Raw genomic sequence first — 25619 nt, 5'->3', positions numbered from 1 at the left:
TTTTTTTGTGCACTATTTTTCATAATTCTTGTTTTACATTTATGTTTTCAATTTGTTATATTATTGCCTAGTGAATTTTTGTTTAGTAAATTTTGTGTACCTGCAAGCAAACAAGCAAGATCCATATAGCACTTCCTGAACACTCACATTTAATGCTGTGGTGTAAAACTAACAATGTAGAAACCAGATGCATCTTGAAAAGACTGAACTTCCCCCAACTTTATGGATTCCAAGTAACTTTTACTACAGCTCCGTCATCCCCACTTTCTATGATAACTGGAATGCTAATAAAGGGTTATAAGTAATGTAATCTAAGTTATTTTGAAAACATCTGGTTGGAGAAACAGAACAAGAAAAATGAAGAATTAATGTAATATAGTTTTTAAAAATTGCATGGAACTCACTTACATGGTAAGATGTCAATATATCCAGAAATCTGTCAATTGTATTTACTACTACAAAACTAAGGCTCCAGAATGTATTTAAAAAAAAAGCAAAACATCCTGGAACCTTAGTTTTTATTACTACTTTGTTAGTGTGTTGTGAAATTTGAAATTCCACACATTTTAACAGTGGAATGTATGAAAAGCAGGAAAAATGGAATAAGAAGAAAAAATAATTCCATATTAATATTATATTTAAATGTATGGTATACATATATCCCTTTTACAACACTTTAATGGTTTTGCTGATAAAGACATACTATGTAAGGAAGCTTGATACACCCAGGACTTATTCACTCATTTTATGTAACAAACCCCCACACAAACATAACTTGGCTACTCTAATCCAGATAGATAGATAGATAGATAGACAGACAGACAGACAGACAGACAGACAGACAGACAGACAGACAGACAGACAAAGCGTTTCTAAACAGGTTTCATAATTTTTCAGCCCAGAACACAAAAATATTATGAGAACTTCCAGAACTACCTTAACAGAGTATTTATTTCCTCAGCAGCATCCATACTTTTACTGACAAATGGGCTTGAATCTTCCACTTCTAACTGACTCAATCATTGTATCAATGAACTTTATTGTGGCTTTATACACCCAACTGAAGTGCACAAAGCATGCATGTATGGGGGTGAAAGATTATGTGCCATCAAGTTGGTGTCAACCAAATAGACAGACCTTCACTGGGATGATCAGTCCCCAGCTTGGATCTTCAGGTCTTTCAACAGTACACCCATCACCACTATAATATAGTCCATTCTCCATGTTTCTAGTTGTCTCCTTCTCTTTCCTTCTACTTTTCCATTATTATGGACTTTTTGAAGGAGCTGGGTCTTTGCAGAATGTAGACAAATATATGATAATTTGAGCCTTGTCATTTGTGCTTCAAATGAGAATTCTGGATTGATTTGTTCTGTCAGCCATTTGTTTATTTTCTTGGTTATCCATGGCATTCTCAGGAGTCTACACTACTGCAGTATCTTTATTGTCAGTTCTAAGATTGGTTGCTGTAACTGTTGTCATTAGTTTGGTAGTCTTCTTTATATTTAATCTTAGTCTCATTTTCTTCACTGCACTCCTTGACTTTCATCACTAAAGCACAGTTGTAAAAAAATGAGACTAAGATTAAATATAAAACGGAGAAGGTATCCGCCACTTCAGTGTCTTCACTGTCATTCTGAAAGCTGGTTGCGGTACCTGTTCTCATTAGTTTTATCTTAATCTTAGTTCCATTTTTTACTGTGCTTTTTGACCTTCATTACTGGAGTGTGCAGATTGTTTCAACTATCAGAGTAGCATCATTAGCATAACATAGGCTTTTGATGTTTCTTCTCCAATTTTAAAACCACCTTTCTTTAATCTTTTTTAATCAGTTACTACCTGTCCAATGATATCCTTTAGCATACCAATTCAAGGCTGGAACTTCCTTCTGACTTTTGAAAAACTTCAGTTGTCTTTCCATGTCTGTTTCCATCTTCAATGTCTGTACAGATGTTTGTTTGTAATATGGTTTCTTGTCTCTTCTAACAGTTCTCTAAAATTATTTGTAAAGTTCCTTTTTGAGCTTTTTATTTTCCTTGGCTTTGGCTTCTCTTTTCTTGGCAATTTCCACTATTTGTTACCTGACATCCAGTTAGTTTTCGTCTGTTTCTTGTTCATTGGCAGTCTCTTTTTACATTCATCCTTCATAATTTCTTTTGATTTCATCCCTCAGTTCCTCTGGTTCCATATCAATGAGGTTCAGGACTTCAAAGTGATTCCTGATATTCTCCTTGAAAATGATGGGTATAAGCTAAACATTGTATTGTGGAAATTGGTTGACTTTGTTCTTTTGTTTTTAGCTTGACTTGGAATTTGCTCATAAGCAGTTCATTATCTGTTCCACAACCAGCCCCTGGCCATGTTGTTGCTGTTATAACTCAGTTTTTCCACCTCCTTAAACCAATAAGTCTATTTAAATTGTGTGTATTGTGTCTGGTGATGTCCATGTATATAGGTGTTATTTTAAAGACTGTGTTAGCAATGAAGAAATCATCGGAGTGGCACAAACTTGTAAGTCAGTCTCCTGCTTAATTTCTGTCTTCTAGGCCATACAGTCCAATTAAAATTTCCTCCTTAATGTTTCCAACTTTGGCATTCCATTCTCCAACTACAAGCAGCAAATCTTGCTTGCATGTTCTGTCTATTTCAGATTAAACTTGACCATAAAACTCAGCAACCTCTTCTTCTTCTTCTAGGTCACTGGTTAGAGCGTAAATGTGGATAACCATCATACTGAAGGGTTATCCCTGAACAATAATTGATATTATTTGGTCATTGACTGCATTGTCAATAGAGTCTTGTCTTTGCTGTATTCTTCCCGACTATGAAAGCAATGCCATTCCTTGTTTTTCATATCCAGAGTAGTAAATTGCATGAACATCTGATTGTAAGTGTCCAATTCCAGTCCATTTCAATTTGCTGATGCCCAAGATGTCAGTGTACAGTTGATTCATTTAATCTTTCACTGTATTGAGCTTTCTCATGTTCATATTTCGTATGTTTCGTGTTTCCGCTGTAATTCTGTCTTTGCAGCTTTGGATTTTCTTTTCTCCATGGCAATATCAGCAACTAGACTTTAATCTACCCCTAACATCCTCAGTTCTTCTCAGTGGTATGTTGAGTGCCATCTGACCTGAGGGCCCCATCATCTGACACTATATCATCAGCTACTTTATATTATTTATCCATGTGGTTTTCTTGGTAATATACAGGAATAGTTTACCATTGCCTTCTCCCATTTGGTATGAAATGATGGCTTTGCTGTTGTCACTAAAGTGGTCATATGCCTCCAACATCTTTTTATATCACTGCTGCTTGACAGTGGGTGCTTTAGCTGGGCAGCTGGGATGACGTTTATAACTTGAGTGACCCTGCTGGGAGTATATACTCTTGGCATGCACTCCTGGCATTCAAAATCTGTCAGTACTTCAAGGCAGACCAAACTAGGATACCAAAGTCATACATGCTAATACTACTTTTATTATAAGTTTATAGTAACAGAATCTTGCAAGTCTGAATGTGCTTCCCCCCTCCCACCCTTTATCTTTGTGAGGAAAAGGGAAGGTCTTGCCTGAGATGTTTTCTCTTGTCTGAGATGCTTTCTCAGGTTACAGTTTCTGGCCCAGACTCAGATTTCTTTTATCTGACTGTCGTCTTGGTTGTGGCTCTTCCTCCTATTCCTCAAGGTTATTCCTTCTTCTCATTACATCATCACCCCCTGCCACAAGAGGCAACCTGGCAGGACTTAAGAGGAATGCATGAGGGTAGAAATTGATCTATCAATTTAATATGAGATGTATCTCAGTAAAAGTACATACATTCTGTATTTACAAAATACCAGATTCAGTATCTGGCTTTTTCAGCTGGGATTGGGGGGAAGATATGTCAGAAACTCAGAAAAGTTACTGCATCAATCAGAAGAGACAGTACTGATGTGGTCTAGGTCACCTTCATGTATTTATGTAACATTTTCTCAGCACAGTTCCTGGAGTAACATCATGAACACTGCTTTGTTCAGTTCTGTGCTTTCTTCCAAGTTCCTCCTCACACAGAGACTGTGCTAACATCTTAGTAAATGTACAACTAAAAGGAATGAGACTACGCCATTATCATCCTAATGCCTATACGCAACCATAATGTGTGCTTTAATTGTGTGAAGGTCCTCTGAACATACCACAGTATTTACTATGCTACTATGATCCAGGCTTGGAAAGAAAGAGAAGACGACGACCACCAGTGGCAAGGTGGTTGGACTCAGTTACAGTGGCAATGGGTGCACCATTAGAAGACCTGAAGGACCAGATTAGGGAGAGACTGTCATGGAGGAAATCTATCTATGTGGTCATTAAGATCTGTACCAATTTGATGGCACATAATCAATCAATCAATGATCTATGCTACATTAGGGCCAAAAGGAGACTAAAAAGCAGGATGGACTCACAAAAGCTCATTTGTATATCAGACCTCAGCTGAAGATAAGACTTTGTCTGTCACTGTTTTTTCTGACCATGTTTTCCCTTTCATGCATCAAAGAAATAATGCATGCTTGTGTAAAGCAAGCAACTGACCTTCATTATGGTTTCTATGTTCTGCTCTATAGATCTTTGACTCAAGTTGAAACACCTAAGTTTCATAGTTAGTCAAATTTGGAAATAGTACTCTGAAGTGGTCCCTTAAGTGGAAAATGCAATATGTGGTAAATAACTTTGTGGTTTCTGAATATCTTATCGTATGACAATCTTTATTTTTCACTCCATAATTACAGTTGTATTTGAATATATTTCATTTATAAAATTTATCAACAATTCACATTTAATTTAAACCTGTTGAAAATCTTGATGTCACCTTCCACAATTAATTCAATCAGCACATCAACCAAAGTAACAATGTAAACCAACACAGGGGTGATAAATGCATCATGACTGTGTGAACTCTCACTATACAATGCTATTTTGAAGAAACAAAACAGCTCTCAAAATAATATTTTTCTCAACATAAAAACATAAAAAGTCTATACTTATTCTGCATATAAAGATATTACTTTAGATGTTTTCCAAATATTTTAAATTATAAAAATTATATCACATAATCATAATTAAATTATAGCAGATTATTATACAATATACAAGTGTCTCCAATTCATGGCTAGCCTCTGTAGTAATATAGTAACGTAGTACAGTATTATACAGTATAGTCCAATGTAGTACATAGTATAATACATGTAGCATATAATAATGTAGCCCACCATGGTGCCCAGGTGGACGTATCCCTTTCTGTCTATCAAGTTCCTTGTCTGCCTGGCTTCATTTATTTGAACAAGATGAAGGAAAGGTACGGTGAAGAAAACATATTAAAGTCTATCAGATGGCAAGCAGTAACTTCACCAGTGTTTATTCTGGTAAAAAGATGTTTTCCTTCTGATCATATCCACCAGACAGCCTTTTGTGGAGAATATCCAGTATCCTCGCTGACCTCCAAAGATTGCCTCTCCTACCATACAGTCTAAATTCACTAGCTTATACTCAGATCCAATTTAAAGCAGTACAACAAAAGCGCTTACTTTTAGGTTAATGTCGCCCAAAGCAAATATTTCTACATGCACAAATGGAAAAACTATAGGTTTCTTCAGACAGTGCCGATTCCATTACCGAGACAAATCTCTTAATCTTTAACTATTAGAGAGAGACACACCTACACACAAACAGATTTTAAAAGTATTCCAAAGTTAGAGTAAAATAAGGATACTCTAAAGTATCATTAGTTTCACTTGGGTTCTCATTAAGCACTTTAAAAAATAGTTGTGAATAGGAGGAATCAATCTACCAGACTAACTTGGGATCTTAAATCTCCTTGGTTTCAATCAAACTTACTTTGTAACAAATGTACTTTGGATTTCAGCCTTATTAAATTTGCTTGAACTGGATGAATGATACTCTTTTTAGGAGTACAACCCAACTACCTTGTCACTGCTTCTTCTAGTGAAAAAGACTGCCCATTGAGTACCCACAATCTGGCTCTATAAAGCATGTGACAAACTTGCTTACAGGCGAGCCTAGGAAGAATTCTAGGACATAACATAAACTAAACATAGCAACGAAACTTGTAAAACATTTCATTTTAAATATATGCATAGGACTAAATTGCAAGGCTACCACTCTAACATTAAGAAGCAATTTTCACTGAAAACAGAAGCCACTTTTGCATAAACATACACAGAATTCTACTGCGTAAGTGTGATTTTAACACAGTTATGATATGTAAATTTGATTTTAATCATACTTATACGTTCTGGCTTATTTTATCACTAGATTCAAATGGGAGTTTGAGGAACTTTAAAGGATACAGATTTCTGTGTGATAAGGTGCTTTTATGGACAAGCAGACCAGCAAGGTAAGATGCAGTAAAATTTGGCAAGAGAAGATATGAATTTTTATTTACCTTTTTAGAAGCTTCTGTCAAGCAATCTTCAGGTACAGCCGACCCAAAAAGTCAGTCTTCTTACCCTGTGGACAAAATGGATACAACAATGAGTCTGGCTGATCACAACTAGTGGCAACACTGAAGATATTTTCATTGGCACCATTAACAAGGGCAAATGTAAACAAAATAACAAATGAACCCAACTGTGTTTAATGGTGAATGATTTTCAGACAGAGCTAATAAAAGTTGACTGTCACAAGATAGACAGTTATCAGTACCAGCCGCTGTGAAGCTTTGTTCAGCAAACAAAACAGTCTTTCGGAGCAAAGGAAAACTCTGAAGATGAGACCCACTTTGTTCTTTAGCACAAACTTTCCTAATCTTGCTGGCTAGCCATCTATTTTCACTTAAGGAATATATTACTCTGAAACCTTTGTTCTCACAGATACGGCTACATTTGGGTTCATTTCTTTGTATCCATGTACCGATTCTAATTCTTTTATCTTTTTATTCTTTTATTTTTATCACCAGAGTTTTTGTTATTGTTGTTGCTTTGTTCACCCCTCCCCAAAAGGTAGTCGTAGATAACCCTTTTATTATTTACTTATCATAGTTATTACTTGTTAATGCTTTGAGTTACACAACAAATTGATAATTTCCATAAATTCCAGGATCTCCTGTATCATCCGTGTATTATTGTTTATATATATATATATATATATATATATATATATATATACACACACACACACACACACACACACACACACACACACATACACACGCACTACTACAACAGTAGACCTAATGAGAGGGGATATATGAAACATATGAGGGAACTATGGATGGACAGAAGACCTACATCCACACTGAGAAATAGCTAGTTATCCAATTCAACATAGTGAAGAGGAAGCTGCTCTCACAACTTCAGATAGAGTAACTACATATTACATCCCAGACTCAAGAAGACCTGGAAGAACAAATGGATGTGCAGCCAACACCTGAAGCTGGAACATCACTGCCACACCCTCTATTACAGAGCAAAGCAGCTGATATGAGGCATAAGATCATGGATAAACTAGCTACACTCAACCCTTGAGACCAATCACCAAGACTCAGTGGAGAAATACCATCAGTTAGTATGCTAGAAGATGCCAATAGAGCCCTCACGACAATCCCTATTACCACCATAACTCAAACCAATGAAGTGGTATATGCTATAGCCTCTGTAATCCTGGAGATGCTTGGCTATTTAAGAAGCATCAAGAAGAACAGCAGTACATACCCCCTGGAAAATGAGGTTGGAGGCTAATATCAAGGCAACTCGGAAAGAACTGTGATGGAAGGCATGAGCGGGGAAGGTTCTGGAATGGAGCTTCGAGGTTGCCAGGAGCGGGGAGATACATTCCAGGGGAAGCATTCCTCTAAAAGACAGCACTGAGGCATTGATCATAGCAGCACAAGAACAGGCACTAAGCACCAGATCCATAGAAGCAGGGGTCTAGCACACTAGACAGGACCCAAGGTGTAGACTGTGCAGAGAGGCCTCAGAGACAGTCCAACATATAGTGGCAGGGTGTAAGATGCAGGCAGGAACATCATACACTGAATGGTACAACCAAGTATCTGGCATTGTATACAGGAACATCTGCACAGCATATGGGCTAGACCCTCCCAAGTCCAAATGGGAGATTCCACAGAAGATTGTGGAGATTAACAGCGCTAAGATCCTGTGGGACTTCCAGATCCAGACAGACAGGCAGGGTTAGGGTATTGGCCAATCAACCAGACATCATGGTAGTAGACAAGGACCAGAAGACAGTAGTGGTAATAGATGTAGCGGTGCCAAGGGACAGCAAATCAGGAAGGACTGTGAGAAGCTGGAGAAGTACCAGGGTCTGAAGGAGGAACTAGAGAGGATGTGGAAAGTAAAGTTCCAGTGGTGGTAGCAGCACATGGGGCTGTGACTCCTAAGCTGGGAGAGTGGCTCCAACAGATCCCAGGAATAACATCAGAGCTCTCTGTCCAGAAGAGTGTAGTGTTAGGAACAGCGAAGATACTGCACAGAGCCCTCAAACTCCCAGGCCTCTGGTACAGGACCCAAGATTGAGGAAGACACATGCCATCCATACAGGTGAGAGGGGATATCCATCCATCCATCCATCCATCCATCCATCCATCCATCCATCCATCCATCCAATTCATTTTCTCTTATGTAAAAGACATGTAAAAAACGCAATAATCTGCTGTTTTCTAATTCATGTTGGGTATACAGTAAGTGGGAAACTGTTTATTCACCGCAAGGATAAACTAATAATATTACCTAGACTTCATTCAGCATTACTATAAAATATTTCCTAAGTTATTTGACATAAACAGTACTAATTTCAGGTACAATACAGTGAATGTAACAGACATTTAATTTTTATGGAAATCAGGGGTTTTAATTGGTTTAATTGGTTTACTGTACAATTTTTTCAGTTCAGAATACTTAAATATGGGCCTCTCTATAATTTCACTAAAAATATATCTAATACGACATGAGCTGACTTCCACTCGCCTGGCAGGATTTCCTTGCTTAGCCCTCTCTGATAGTATCTGCATATTATCACCTTCTCCTTGATATCCTCCTCATATCCCACCTTTTTATTACAGACCTTTGTTTTACCTCTTTTAATTAGGTAAGAGGGATAAGTATACGCAACTGACCCAGACTGAATGCATTTACAGTCAGGTCCAGAAATATTGGGACATCGACACAATTCTAACATCTTTGGCTCTATACACCACCACAATGGATTTGGAATGAAACAAACACAATGTGTATTAACTGCAGACTGTCAGCTTTAATTTGAGGGTATGTACATCCAACTCAGGTGAACGGTGTAGGAATTACAACAGTTTGCATATGTGCCTCCCACTTGTGAAGGGACCAAAAGTAATGGGACAATTGGCTTCTCAGCTGTTCCATGGCCAGGTGTGGGATATTCCCTCAGTACCCCAATTATAATGTGCAGATAAAAGGCCCAGAGTTCATTTCAAGTGTGCTATTTGCATTTGGAATCTGTTGCTGTCTACTCTCAAGATGAGATCCAAAGAGCTGTCACTATCAGTGAAGCAAGCCATCATTAGGCTGAAGAAACAAAACAAACACATCAGAGAGATAGCAAGAACATTAGGCGTGGCCAAAACAACTGTTTGGAACATTCTCAAAAAGAAGGAACGCACCGGTGAGCTCAGCAACACCAAAAGACCCGGGAGACAACGGAAAACAACTGTGGTGGATGACCGAAGAATCCGTTCCCTGGTGAAGAAAACACCCTTCACAACAGTTGGCCAGATCAAGAACACTCTCCAGGAGGTAGGTGTATGTGTGTCAAAGTCAACAATCAAAAGAAGACGTCACCAGAGTGAATACAGAGGGTTCACCACAAGATGTAAACCATTGGTGAGCCTCAAAAACAGGAAGGCCAGATTAGAGTTTGCCAAACGACATCTAAAAAAGCCTTCACAGTTCTGGAACAACATCCTACGGACAGATGAGACCAAGATCAACTTGTACCAGAGTGATGGGAAGAGAAGAGTATGGAGAAGGAAAGGAACTGCTCATGATCCTAAGCATACCACCTCATCAGTGAAGCATGGTGGTGGTAGTGTCATGGCGTGGGCATGTATGGCTGCCAATGGAACTGGTTCTCTTGTATTTATTGATGATGTGAGTGCTGACAAAAGCAGCAGGATGAATTCTGCAGTGTTTTGGGCAATATTATCTGCTCACATTCAGCCAAATGCTGCAGAACTCATTGGACGGTGCTTCACAGTACAGATGGACAATGACCGAAAGCATACTGCAAAAGCAACCAAAGAGTTTTTGAAGGGACAGAAGTGGAATGTTATGCAATGACCAAGTCAATCACCTGACCTGAATCCCATTGAAAATGCATTTCACTTGCTGAAGACAAAACTGAAGGGAAAATGCCCCAAGAACAAGCAGGAACTGAAGACAGTTGCAGTAGAGGCCTGGCAGAGCATCACCAGGGATGAAACCCAGCGTCTGGTGATGTCTATGCGTTCCAGGCTTCAGGCTGTGATTGAATGCAACGGATTTGCAACCAAGTATTAAAAAGGAAAAGTTTGATGTATGATTATTATTCTGTCCCATTACTTTTGGTCCCTTCACAAGTGGGAGGCACATATGCAAACTGTTGTAATTCCTACACCGTTCACCTGAGTTGGATGTACATACCCTCAAATTAAAGCTGACAGTCTGCAGTTAACGCACATTGTGTTTGTTTCATTCCAAATCCATTGTGGTGGTGTATAAAGCCAAAGATGTTAGAATTGTGTCGATGTCCCAGTATTTCTGGACCTGACTGTAACTCTGGTAATCCCACCTCCATTTTAGGAACACAGAAAGTTGTCTTATATTGGCTGCTTTTTCCCCCTTGTAGCTTAGCAAACTATGCCATTCTGGTTGTTAAACATGATTTATGACTTAATGTGTTGTATGGGCTGAACCAATCAGCAAATGCTGGCTAAACTAATAAATGGGTTTTGAGGATTTTTGGGGGATGTTGACTCCTTGAAATTCCCTGGACAAGTCACTGCAGTTTCTTGGCAAGATTTTGGAAGTGGTTTGCCATTGCCTTCTTCCTAGGGCTGAGGAGAGTGACTGGCCCAAGGTCACCCAGCTGGCTTTGTGCCTAAGGCGAGACTAGACCTCATGGTCTTCCAATTTCTAGCCCGTTGCCTTAACCAAGACATAAAGGCAGCCATTCAACCAGCCCACAATTTCATGCAGCACCTTTTCACAAGCACTGAACCCTAGAGTTTTGCAAACTCCTTCTGTAACCTCCTTGTCTCCAGTTTCACTCAGTACTGAAACATCCCTTTCCTCCTATTCCCAAACTCACTCAGTTATTATTGTAAAAAAATATATATTTTAAAAGTTTATTACAAATTAACAGGTTGGGACCATTGACTGACCATATTTGTTTCCCTTTCAGAAGTGTATCTACTGATTAGGCAGACAACGCAAGTACACAAGCAGTTCTGTGATTACAAGTTATTTCAGTTTTGAACTATTGTCAGCATAAATCATATTTTGCCATGAAAAATTGTTTAGTAAAAGATTTCAAAAGAAATGCGATATAAAAATTTTGAAAAGCGTGTTGATAAACATGAAGAAGGAATGCAGGAACAAGTTAAATAAACATCAGCTTAGCCCTGGGAGAGAAGTGGGGTGAAAAAGCAACTCAAGATAAACCTGCCTTGATTCTCTTTGGTGTAAGAGGGGGCAGAGGGAATCTGCCAGGCTTTCAAGATTCTGCTGCTGCACCCTACAACAGTAGGGTTCCAGTAATTTTTGTGGTGTCTATTTTTTGATTTGGCCCATCATGAAGGGCTGACATCAGTCTTGAAATCCTCAGTTCTCTATTCAGAGAAGCACTGAACCTTGCCTTTGATTGTGAAGATGGCATTAAAGCCTTGGGGCACCTCGCTGTCCACAGAACAACTTGCTGTGGATTGTTGTCCACAATTGTTACAACATAAAAAGAAAGTGGATATATACATAACTAAATGCCATGGTAAAACTAATACCACATTTGGGAGGAGATTTTTCCTCAGCCAATAGCAGTTCAGCAGCCTGCATCCAACCCATATTTTTTTTGTCCTGAATGGAAATTTGCAAGAGAAGTATGCCAGAGCCTAGGATCAATTTCTGATATTCATGACCCAGTATAAATTTTTCATGGTGTGTTGGCCAGGAGAACTTCCTACAGATTACTCCAGAGCGACTTTTGTTCTAAGCTGCTGAAAAAAAGAGCAGCCAAATTGGCCATACCCTTCACTGAGGACAATGACCTACTACTGGATAATTACCAAAGGTTTTGTCATTATACTCTATAATGAGAAAGAAGAGTTCCAGTAATTCTTGTGATGTCTGTTTCCTGATTTGGTCTATCTCAAAGGACTGACCAAAAAAAAAAAGAGGAAAATGGTGTGCCAAAGAGTTGTTCCAGTTAAGTATATGCCAGTTTCTACAAATTAATATTTATTAGGCACTAATACTGGTATCCCATGCACTGTATTAAATTTATTATACAATGTTTTTCTGTTGCAGCCCGCACATTCTGGAACACACTCTCCCTTGAGACTGGATTGGCACCCTCATTGTTGGCCTTCTGGAAACGGTTAAAGAGAGTTTTTCTGGAGGGCCTTTGGGCAATGACTGGTCACTTAACACTTTTATGGTTGCTTGACTTTTTATTGGTCTTTATGTTTTTCTTCTGTTTTTATGCTGTAAACCACCAGGACTCGTTTTTGTTGAATCTGGTGGTATATAAACACAATATAAACACATAGCCCAGAGTTGTTTTATGTGAGATGGGCGGCTATATAAATAAATAAATAATAAACAGACAAATCAGACATTTAATAGATTAAACTAATAAGCCAGTTAAAGAGATGTGTCTAACTCTTTAATCAAATATCAAGAGAGTCGTGATAGATGACCACCCAAGGTTTCAGAGCACTGCAGGAGAAGGACCTTTTGGTATTCTGAAAAGTAAAGCCATTGTGGTTGGGGGTGGGGGGAGAGTAGGTTTTGCTCAAATTAGATACACTTTTAATAATCTCATAATGTGATAGGCAGTAGAATTTCAGATCAACCGATTTTACACCTTAAAACTTAAGGCAAACATCTTGATTTGAGCCTGGAAAATAATTGGTAGTTAATACAATCTTTATATTGTGCACCACTTAGTAGCTGCTACCTTTTGTACCAATTGCAGCTTCCATATATTCTTAGAAAAGAGGCCCTATACACAGCAGTAATCTATATATGATATGACTTAGGTATGAGTAACTGTTGCCAGATCAAACTTACTCAGAAACTGGAAAACTCAACATAGCTTGCAAAAGCACTGCTACATCCTGGAAAACAACCCATTAGTGAGGCAACATGAAAAAGTATTAATAGTTTCCTTAGACTTGGGGGGGGGGGGGAGAAGGGAAGAGCAACAGAGTCAAGTAGCAATCACTGTTTCATGGCTCCTCATAACAAAGCTTTAGATAACTTTTCTTAGAAGTTTTCAGTATGAAATAAAATAAGGGGCAAATAGAAAAGGCTTTAGAGCACCAAAGGCTAGGTCATGGTGTTAAAAACTGATTTCCTCAAGAACATCCTTCTGGACAAAACTCAACAACAAAAATTGCAAATACCACAGCATCACAATGCTCTAAGGCCTAATCCCAGCAAACAATCCAGAGAGGTACCTTCATCAATTGTTTCAAAAGCTACTGGGACCTATATATATATATATTCAGTATTCCTTCTTAATGAAAATGGATCTAGATGATCAGCAATATTCAGTAGTGTTCTGACTATAATGCAGCCTTTTCACACTTTGGTCAAGACCTACCTATGATTGTTACATGTTATTTAAATTGCTAAAATATGCTAAAATTGTTTGAATGTAAACATTGTGTGAAAGTATGTAAACATTATAACAGCACAATACATACTGAAGGGATAAAATGTAAATGAAGGGTGGTATATAATAAAATGGATTCTCTTAAATAAATTCAAAAGAACCACATTTAAGTACAGTAAACTCTTTGAAAAATTATTACAATGCTGAAGAGTTTGCCGAATCAGATCAGATTCTTCTCTCACCTAAGTCAAGGGTAAAAGGAAATGCCCTGCTCCCTTCTTTGTTTTTATGATTTGAAAAAGTGACAGTACTGCATGCTTGAACTAAATAAAACAATGGTATTAAAAAAAAAGAAAAAGTATATTTTCAAAATATTTAATGATTTCATATAGAATACAATATTGTAACACATATAATGACATCAGTACTGTATTACATTTAATTGGGCTTATTCCCTAGCAAATCTATTTCAGATTGTATCCAAATTAAAACTGTAATCCTGAACATTTTAATGAGAAGCAAATCCCATATGTCACACTTAGTCTTACTTCCAAGTAAACATGACTAGGTTACATTGTTCTTGTGAAAATCTGAAGTAATAATTTTCAATGCAAGGAGCAGGACTAAGTCATCTCATTTGATATATAACAGCTAACAGATACATTAAATATATCTTGTTTATGGTGCAACAACTGAATTACCCTTAAGAAGTATTTTCCTAGCAGAGTTTTTATTTTGAATGATTTAATATAATACAACAGAGCTCACCCTGGTGGAAGTCTGGAAGACCACAACATATTCCCTAAAAGTGATCAAGGATCCAATCAAGAGATATGCAGAACACCTATCTGACAGTTCTTAGGAAATCAAGTGACAAATCCTCCTCAGCATTTTCTTCTCTTCTACTCTCTAGTCATTGATTAATGCCATCTTCAATCACAGAGCAATTGTGTTAGGATTATTAACTAAAACCATTAAATTAAAATTAACATAAGTTTTAAGGCAAGAGGAAACAAAAAAAAATTACTTCTTGTTTACCTTGTATAGATTCAATTTAAGTTTATGGTATAAGCGTTTAGGTTTAAGCTTCACAGTGTAGATTTTGATATCTGACGCAACACATTTGCTGACATATCATTCCTTTCTTACATAAAAATTCTAGCTTGGTCTCAGATTTTGACACAATACACATTTTATTATTCCACCAAAATGCCATAGCATGATTATTTTTCTGCAAAAATCTGTACCCTCCCTTCTAGCCGCTTTCAAATTCCAGTGAATTTAAGAGTTTCACTCTTTATGTCAAGGAGGAAGAAACACACGTTACAGAAGGAAGAGTTTTCCAGTATTCTTGTCTTTCAGGCAAATGTGTTTCTGCTTCCAGGCTACCCGTAACATAGAAGCCTAGAGAGGTTTTTTTTCCCCCCCAGAAGTGGCAGATTATTCTCTTACCTTCCAGCAAAGCAATAACCTTGGCTGTGGTCATGTGAAACTATCTTTGAGGTATCCTTTTACAACCTTTAAATACCCAAGCAATAAAAACAATATTTGCTGTTGTACCTTTGAAATTGTAACAAAAGCTTTGTTTTAGCATTTACCACAGTGTGCAATAAGAGTTAATAATCAAATCTGTCCCAACCCCCACAAATGTTAAACAAAAAGATAAAAGAAATGCAAATAGCTATTGTCATGGAAAGTTAAAGTACCTGTCTGTATTTTTAAGTGAAAACTATTATCTCTATCAATCAAAATTTAAGAATACAATAGCGCTAATCACATAAGGCGCTTTGACTGAGGTGCTTTTTCCTCATAAAGAGACTATAAAAGTAATACATTTACAATTAGATAAGCTATTTACAATGTTGCTATTAAAAAAAAAAAACTTAGGAGTCTTATTGTTAATAAAATGTTCCTGAGTTTGTGTGTTATTCTTCACCCAAAAAGCCCAGCAAGTCTTTACACATTTTAATAACACTGATGCAATTTTATTCAGATCCTTACACTTGCAACATGTGGTAGAATAGCACACTCTTCTGTTTGAGAAGAGTCACTCAGATGAAGGAAATAGTTAATTGGTAATCTAAACACCTATTTCTGATCCAGTAAGTAATATCTATATATTCTCCAAAACTATAATACATTGCTATTCAAAGCGTTGAAGATTAGTGTTTTTGTTTTTGCCATTAAAAACTACCCCAGGAAAACATAATCTTCCTTTGAATCTGTAGTTTCAAAAGGAAGCTTTCAGGTAACATGAATACCATGGAGTTGGTTCTTCTATGATGTTTCAGCCATAGGTTTTCATCTCTTCCCCCCTCTTTTTTTTTTTCTGAACCAGATTCAGTTAGAAATGGAGTTGTCACAATTAATAAAATAACATGCTGCAGTAATTTTGTCTTGATTAAAAGCAACAGCAAGTGATCTTTAAATTGGCTTTTGTAAACAGTTAAAAGTAGGATGCCATTATGCAAATCCTGCTCCTTATGGAGAAGCAACAGGGATGTCATCTTCTTCCATCCCCGTTGTCCCCTGTATTAACAGGTTTCCTACACTATACTTCTGTTCCTGTTTGCATCAAAGTTAACTTCTCTAGTGTGCTATTAATATCAGTGAAGAAACATTTCAATCTGCACATTAAAAAAAAAATCCCTACAGTACTACAAAACAGACACGATGCGGAGTCTTGCTAAGGACACAAAATGAGATTCCTTCTGTAATCTCCCACACAGAAATACACACACACACAAGAAATAAAGCCACAACTTATGTTGTATCCTATTTTAAAGTTTTCAGCAAACAATTAAAGAACAATCCAAACAACCTACAAACCAGAACAAGCAAGCTAAACACGTTCTTTAGCAGTTTCCAAAAAACCCTGTTATGCTTTACTATTTATTTGAGCAAGGAAGAACAGACCCTACAGAAAAGCTAAGTTTGCAATCTCAAGAACTGCAACTAACTCTTTAAAACTACCAAGGTTCCTTTTAAAACTCTGATAGAGAAATAATGCTGAACATTTATTTAAGAAATGGACCCAAAATGGTATTTCACAGTACACACTTACCCATTAATGAAGAAGCTTTGAACTGTAGCAGTAATTCCCAACCAAGTGAGAAAAGTTGAGAATCCTGAAACACCATATGCACACTTCTAACTATCCAGACTTTCTCTGCTTCAACATTGGCTGCAGTGTAAGGAAGAAGTGAAGGTATGTGGTCTAAACACAACAAAAGCCACTGCCTTACTCTAGATTAAATATGCAGGAAGAGGCCCCTTTGCATAAACACAAACACTCAGCAAATGAGTAACTGGCTCAAATCAGACGCCTGCTGTGCATTCTACCTGTCCTGATCTCTCACAAGCTGCACAGCTTGTTTAATAGAGATGGTAGCTAAAAGATCGCACAGCTACATGCAATCCTTTCATAAAGAACAGCAATAACAACTAATAAATAGGAATAATATTAAGTACTAAATTGAGAGTTGCCTTTACAAAAGAAAATATTTCCTCACCCACACACCTTTCAAGGCAGTAAAAGACAAAGAGACAGACATGCAGAAAAGAACCTGTAGGTAGAAATACTTTCTCTAATTAAACCCCAAATTCCTCAGAATTATAGGTTTTGATCTGCGAAGCAAGCTTACTTAAAAGTAGATTCCTATGATACTCTCAAAACTTTTTTCCAAGCAAATGTGTTGACAACTATACTGTTTATTTCCAAAAATGGACTTTGCAACTTACACCCTGAAATATGTGGAGGGAAAAAAAACAAGTTTTTTTTCCTTCCTTTTTGGTAGCTGTTTCAAAACCAGCAAGTAACAATTTTAATGCTCAAGCTGTGTTCTTTTAAAATTATTTTTATTGCATAAAATGTTCCAGAAAGGCATCCGTTATATATATTAAAATATCCATTACTTTCTATTAGGCTGTTCTACTTGGTGGAGAAGGAGGTGGAAGAAAATGTGATACTTAAAAACAAACATATGACTCAGATTCTTTTGTGAATTGCCCTGAAGCAGTATGGTTATAATTCAGGCAAAGTTCAATTTTATTGATTCTACATACATACATACATACATACATACATACATACCCATCATGCTATTTACTTCCTTTCAGGTTAAGCAACCTTACGCAAAGGCAGAAAGGAAGCAAGACAATAAAGGCATGAGATAAGAAAAGGAAATATCTAAATCTGAGTTATACCAATACCATTGACTATGACTTTCCATACCTTTCTATCTTTGCTTCTATCCACTGTTTCATTTATTGAGTGCTTATTCCTTAACTCTTCAGTTCTATGGAATTAATTCTGCCATCTTAAATGGGAGTTAATACCAAATAGAAATAAAATTGTAAGCACATATTAGCTGTCCTCTTGAAATCAAAACTTCTGAACTGCTTAACTTTGATAGGATAATGTTGTATACGTATTTCCAAAGCAAATAAGCTTCATCACCTAGATGCAAAGAAAATCTGGCATTTGACCAATAGTTCAGTATATAGGAATGATACAATCTGAAAGGTTGGGGAATTTTTAAAAAAATAACTGAATCTACATACTTCATGAACAGGGGGAAAGAAAATCTTTACAGTTTATGTTTCTTCATTTTTCAGTGGCATGTTTCAGGAGGTGAAGGGAGTTGAGGCTAAAAAGGATTTTTCAGTCTCGGGTCCTCTGGCTGGGAAGAGCCTCTGATAGACGGTGCAGCTCTTCTGAAGGGCTTTTAGAAAGTGACTGTTCACCATCATTATGATGTTTTTAATTGTTACTGATATTGTTAGTATTGTAAGGGGAGGTATATTAGGGTTGTGGGTTAAATCAATTCATTTTTCTTATTATGGATGTTTTTACAGTGTTTTTTCTTTACCACAGAGGTTTTGTTATAAGTCACTAGGAGTCTAAACGATTTGCTGGCATACAACTTTAATAGATTCTGTAATATAATATCAACAACAGCAACAATAAGTCACAGGATTGATTATATGCTGAAAAAAATCAGGGTGAGTAGGCAATGTGGGGATGAGAGTGATGATTTTTTTCAGGAAGATGTTCTTTTGACTCTCTTGCTACATTGCAGGACCACAAAACACAGGGTTATGCCAAACTGCGTATCTCCCTGAAGGAAGCGCAGCCACCACCAAAATGCATTCCCACACTCTGCTCCATCACTCTGCATTATCTCCTAACCTGTTCTGGTTGAGAGATCATGATGGGGACAATGAGCAGAAAGGCTAGGGAAGGACAGCAGGGGAAATCCAGCTGTATGCAGCCCATGACAACAGCTCTGACAGTATGCTTTAATAAGAACAAATTTTAACACTCTGGATATTTTTTTCGTTTTAAGGTAAGCCATGTATTAACTCTGATTCTGCCATTGTTTGCAATAGAATCATCAAATAAAAGGAAACCTGCTTTCATGTAAATGACTGGAGACCAATGGAAGCTCCTGTGATCAAGATGCAAACAAATGTGGGTGCTTTAATACCGATGTGCTTTAATGCTTCTTTCAGGGGCTGCCTTGATATTCAATGGACAGAAATTCTGTGCAGTATTGGGAATCCAGAGTTGGCAAAGGTGCTCCCAATTTGGTGAGGGGACTCTCTGTCAGTTGCTTTTTTTCTGGGGCTTGCATGATGGTTACATGGGTATTGGAAAATGTGTGTTTGAGTTAAGGAGGCAGTTCCCTGTTTCTGCACCAATGTTCTGTCTTTCATTGTACACTCATCTCTCCAGGGCTCTGGAAGCTCCTTGGCTTCTCACATTTCTATTAAATACCAAGAAAGGACATCACGAGGAAATTCCTGTCATTAGTTTTTTTTTTCAGTAGCAATATTACAGTTATCCCAAAGGTAGAGTCTTGCCCTGGCTAATTGTTGGACAATTTCTCCATTTCTTGAAAACATTGGATGAAATATTCCACCCAGATTCACCGGCCACAGATTTGATAGAGAATTTGGAAATATCATTTGGGTCCAGCAATATTTAAAATCATTCTTGCATTAATAAGATGAAATTTATTTCCTTGATTCTTTAGGAAAATAATACTTAACAAAACAAATATTTAAAACAAAAATATTTAAAACCCTTATAAAGGAAATTCCACAAGGATCTATGCTGTTCACTATTTTTGCACTGAACTGACCTTTAAAATAGGGTGGCAGATAATAGCTTCTGCACGGATAAGAGATCTAATCAGGATGCAAATAAAACATAGAGCAAAATGTAATCAGTCTATCACTATGTAAGAGCTTTTTTCCATCCCCATGGATGTTCTAATGACTGTTTTGGCAGTTCTAGCTAGTAGTGATGTCTCCTTTCTTTTATCTGTGTGTGTGTGTGTGTGTGTGTGTGTGTGTGTGTGAGAGAGAGAGAGAGAGAGAGAGAGAGAGAGAGAGAGACTGGTTCAGCAAGCTAATGGAAGTGCTGTTAGTACAATCCAATATTAATGCGCTATATCATACCAAACAAAATGCAATTAAATATATTATACAATTACAGGTAGTTTCTAATTCCAAAACTAATAGACGTTGGAATCAAAATTAATATTTGAATAAGGAAAATAAAATAAATCACACTAGATAAGTAGGTATCATTGGATTTTGGATTTGCCAGTCTCTTCTGCTGTAAGGCTTATTTCCATAGGATTCTCTTGGGTGCGGGATAAAGTATCTGTAGGAAGATCCAATGTTCAAAATGCCATTTTCAGGAAAGCTCTACTGACTATATAGTTATTAGGAAATGAAGCACATAAAAAAAAGTCCAGAGTTTTGGGGGAGGGGAGTGAGACCTCCAGAAAATAAACAGAGTATATAGTTTCAAAGGCTACAGACACAGACATTTCATTGTTCAAGCCAATTATCAGTGGAAAATAATAACAACAGATGGATTCAGAGTCACTGACTTTTCATATGCACTTCATCTCTGCACAACAGATGATGAAATGCGAGAGCTATCTCAGAAAGGCAAAACATCTTTCAGTAAAAGAACTCTATACTCCAGATGGGGACCTTCTAAAGCAGCTGATTATCCTCTTATAATGTTTTGAAGATAGACTTACTATAACATTTCAAGAACTAATCAGATATGATGAGTACAATGGCACCATTGTTTAGGAGGAGGAGAAACTCTGATTTATGACTGAAAATAGTCACACATATTTCTAGAAGGTTAGCAATGTGCATTTCCTGTTTCCACATCAAGTGCTTTCAGCTTCAAATAAAGGCCTGATCCCATCATTCATGAACTGGCATAAAACTAAAATGGGGATTTTGCCAATGGAACAGACCCAAAATTGGAACGTCTGCTTCTGGCAGAAGAATAATTCTTCTTCCAGCATATACAGATACACACTTTTGCTACTTGGGCAATAAAACTATCAAAATATCTGTCTCAAGAAAGAGTATTCCATTATTTTATGTGAAAAAAGGAAGGCTGAATTATTAATTAACAATTTCGGTACAGCATTGCTGCCTAGAAGTTATCCATAACCTTGAAACAAATATGCCAGTTACATAGAACATATAAGAATGCAAACAATACATTCATGTACTTTTAGAAAATGTAACCCTTAAATCTGTTGCAGGAAGCATTCATTGAACTATATTGATGGCTGCATCAAACCAGCATAATCTGAATAAAAAGGATAAATGGATATACTGTAGCTTGTCCTTTCTTCCCAATGCCACATAGGAAGTCACTTCTGAAACCTATAGAAATTTCAGAACCAATGAAAGATCACTAACCCTGCTGATGGAGTAAACATCTTTGAAAATAGCAAAAGAGCTACCCGAATTACAGCTCTCATTTGCCCAGGATATGTTCTTCTCTTGTGATCAGTTCCCATCTAGAAAATGGGGATAATAATGAGTCAGATAAAAATTATTTTTAGCAACAGTAGTGCAAATGCCTTGCATATTAAAAACTACACATGATTAATAATATCAATACAAAAGATGAATGGTGATACATGCATTTTTTTCTGTGTTGACCTATGATTGGTAAGTGAGGTAAATCAAACTGACATGTAGTAAATCATACATATCAATTTTTCACCATTACTCATATTTTCTAGCAAATGAAGCATAATATGCTTTCATCGAGAACAGTAATATGCAAATTTTGATAGGTCAATTGATAAGCAAACCCAGCAAGTATTAGTTAAATATTCTGTTACAAAAACAGCCCCCTCCTTAACCATCTCAGACCTCATTTAAACTCCACAAATTTCAGTATTTTGGATAACATGAAAAACATTTATCATACTTTCAAGAATCTATATTAAGGTTTCCTTAATGTCTCCATCAATTACTTTGTGTACAGATCCCCTTCAACTTCTCTTTATTCCAACATCTGCTGGCCCAGTTCAGATCAGGAGCACTGTGATGTTTGTATTCATGTGTGTGTGTGTGTGTGTGTGTACAAATATATAATATACAAAAATAAAGGAGGGAGAAAAAGAATCAGAAAAAAAAAGGAAAAGGACAAAAACTTATGATCATAAATACAGAAAGCGACTCCATTTTTAAACTCAGCATTAAACCTTGACCATATGAAACAATATTGGTCAGCCTTTCCATTATGCTGAGAGAGAGCCAGTTCAAAAGATTTTGAAAGCAAGATTTTTACAAATCCAAAATTGTAAATGGAGTGTGCCACTGTCTTTTTTTTGGGGGGGGGAAGTATAGACGGGGGAAGAAAAGAAGATTGAAGCTTTCTTCTCTAAACACTGTGTTCTTAATTGGGATAAAAAAATCTGCCCACTTACTTTGAAGTAAACATGGGCTACATATAATATGAACCTAAGAGAAATTATTTATTCCATTATCTATTTATCTGTTTCAAGTTGAATTTCAATCCTGGTAACTTCATAGACTCATTCATGTAGTTTTCTTGGCAACAAGAAGAAAATGGTTTGCCACTACCTTCTTCTGAGATGTTCTGCTATACTTCCAAATCTAACCACCTGGGATTTACTAATGGTCTCCTTTCCCAGTATGAACAAGGTTCAATCCTGATTAGCTTGTTGAAATCAGCCCAGCTCGGCTAACAAAAATACATGTACGCCAACATTAATATGATGCTTTTCACTCCTTCACCTATTCATTAATTATATTTACAGGTAGTCCTTGCTTAATGACGATAATTCAGATTAGAATTTCCATCGCTCAGCGATACAGTCATAAAGCACAATGTCATGCGACTGCATCGCTTAGCAACAGTCCCCAATGTTAAGCAAGGATCGTGGGTCGTTAAGCTAGGACTTCCTCACAACTTCCTGCCAGCTTCCCACAAGCAAAGTCAGTGGGGAAGCCAGCAGGAAGTTGCAAGTCCCAGGCAGCTTGCAAGCAGGCTGGCAGGCAGGTAAGCAGCTGCTGCCAGGTTGGGGAGGGTGTGTGGGTGGCCAGCAAGGCACTGCACAAGCATAGCCGGGCCAGGAGTGGCTGCTGCTGGGTGGGGGAGACTTACCAAAGCGACTTGCAACCTTCCCTGTTGGCTTCCCCACTGATTTTGCTTGTGGGAAGTTGGCAGGGAAGGTTGCAAATGACAATCACATGACCATGGGACCACAACCATTGTAAGTGCGAGCTGGTTGCCAAGCACCCAGATCACGTTCAGCAGTGTTGTAACTTTGAATGGTCAGTGAATGAGTGGTCTTTAACCAAGTACTACCTGTATATATTGCCACAATCAGAAACTGACATTCTGAGAAGCATACAGTATCAGATAGAATTTTTTAAAATGCAAATAATATTGCTAATCAATATTAGTTTTGAAAGGGAAACATGCAGTATCAACTATTAATTAACTGCTCTAAAACAGCTATGATTGTTTCTCATGAATAATTGGCACCTCACAACTTTTATTAACAGTTAGCTGGAAAAATCAAAATACTCCTGCAATATTTTTGCAGTAAAACTGACAACCTATAAAGAATTTGATAAAGCAAACTCTTTTCAGCAGCAAATATTAACCCTATGAGCCATGTCAACCATCTAACTTTGCTCAAGTTTGTCAATAATTCCATAAATGCACACCCTTCCATAACCCACAGTGATGCCCCCAACCAAATAACACACTTCTGCTTTCTTCCAAATAGATACTTTTAACACAGAGCTACCAGCATCAATCCCTGCATTCTGATAATATTTTGAAAAAGATCAGTTGTAGATGTTTACTACTGCTTCACTTTAAACCCTACCCACACAGCCTCTTTGCCCCAATACAAAATGCCACAGTAACTGTTTCCAGAGGATGTTTCTTCATACAAGTCGCTGCATCTCATCAGTCTGCAACTGATTTAGCTCAAAGATCACTTTAGGAGCTCCATTCTAGAAACGATGTTTGATTGATATATAGGTTTACTGTTTGACTGATTGTTACATAGGTTTATTCTTTGTTTGTTTTTTGTGTTGTATGCCACCCAGAGTTACATTGTTTGAGTTGGGAAGCCTTATAAATCTAATTAATAAATAATAAATGATTGAAAATCTGAAAGTGTAATAGAAACAACTTGGTGGTTGTACTTCTGTATCCTGTATGGCAGCAAATTTCCCTCTACTTCTCCCAGGGAAGCTTGGGCTCCTCATTCTTCTCCTCATATCATGTTCTTAGAGTAATTTACAGCTTCCACATCCATCCTCACACCAAAACCTCTTCCTCAAATGTCAGCTCTTCAGTAATATTAGACTAACCTAGATGGCAGCAAAGAGATTAAACATGATAACCCTTTGCTGCCATCTAGTGGTATGATGGTCAACCCACAGTTCTAAGGAATTTAAACAAATTTCAATTATTCACAGTATAACAGGGAAATAAAAACATAAATTGACTCCAGGGGACAGAGGAATTAGTGAGGTGGCTCCCTTATTTTTAACCTCCTTTTATTCTCTGTTTTATTCTGTTTTATATATTTTAAATGTGTTTTACCGTTTTTAGCTTTGTTATATGCCGCCCAGAGTCGCAAGATGGGTGGCTATATAAATTGATTGATTGATTGATTGATTGATTGATTAAATAAATAAATAAATAAATAAATAAATAAATAAAATGTAGCGCGCAAAGTAACCAAAGCATTGTGCATGCCACCTAGAGGAGACTTTTTACGTGGCAGTTGATGTTAGGCAGGGTTGAAATTCAGCTTAGGAAAGCACCAATCATGGCCCTTACAATGTCACATAGCAAAGTTGTACAACCAGCAATCAGCACATACCCATTCTGGGTGCACTGGAGAGGCAGGTTGTGGGACAGCAAAATATATGTCATGCCTTATTCGTATTGCTCTGGGAAGGGCAGGAGCAAAACAAATCATCTGTGTGGATGTGGCTTAAGATGTGTGAAACCACAAACATTGTACTTGTGGTAAAATACTCATAGTAGCACCCCACATTAGTTGTATTACATCAGACATTTTTCTAGTTTTGTATCATGGAATGGAACAAACATGATGAAATATTTATGTTGCATTCAGACCATTTTCAAAGAAGAAATGTGGCAGAAGGATTTATAGAAAACTAATAATTTGATATGCAACCCGCCCCACCTCCCAAACATGAAATACTCAGACATAAACCAAGTTAATTCTAAATTAAACTAAACTAAATTAAATCAGAAGAAGAATTAAATCAGTTGGAACCCTTTAAGTAGAATATGAATTAGACTGTAAATAATCTTCACATATTGTCACCATGAATCTGAATTTTCCACTACAAGGATTTGAAATATGTTGCTCTTCAGTTTGCACAATAAAGCAAAGTAACCAT

At 37.1% G+C, this 25619-nt stretch overlaps 1 protein-coding gene across 7 annotated transcripts in view; it reads right to left on the bottom strand.

The window, feature by feature from the left end:
- The window catches only part of FOXP1 (forkhead box P1), a 636434-nt gene that overhangs the window by 337561 nt on the left and 273254 nt on the right, over window positions 1-25619 (bottom strand). For all 7 annotated transcript variants that reach the window (XM_088134348.1, XM_088134346.1, XM_088134345.1 and 4 more), the window contains one exon: window positions 6439-6503. The gene's annotated coding sequence lies outside the window, so the exon portion shown is untranslated. The remainder of the gene's footprint in view (window positions 1-6438; window positions 6504-25619) is intronic.

This window comes from Python bivittatus, unplaced genomic scaffold (genome assembly GCF_059951505.1).
Source record: "Python bivittatus isolate LINGU-HERP-01145 unplaced genomic scaffold, Pbiv_v1 ctg000080_np1212, whole genome shotgun sequence".
In the NCBI taxonomy this organism is placed as follows: Eukaryota; Metazoa; Chordata; class Lepidosauria; order Squamata; family Pythonidae; genus Python; species Python bivittatus.
This window is presented reverse-complemented; position numbering and strand designations above follow the sequence as displayed.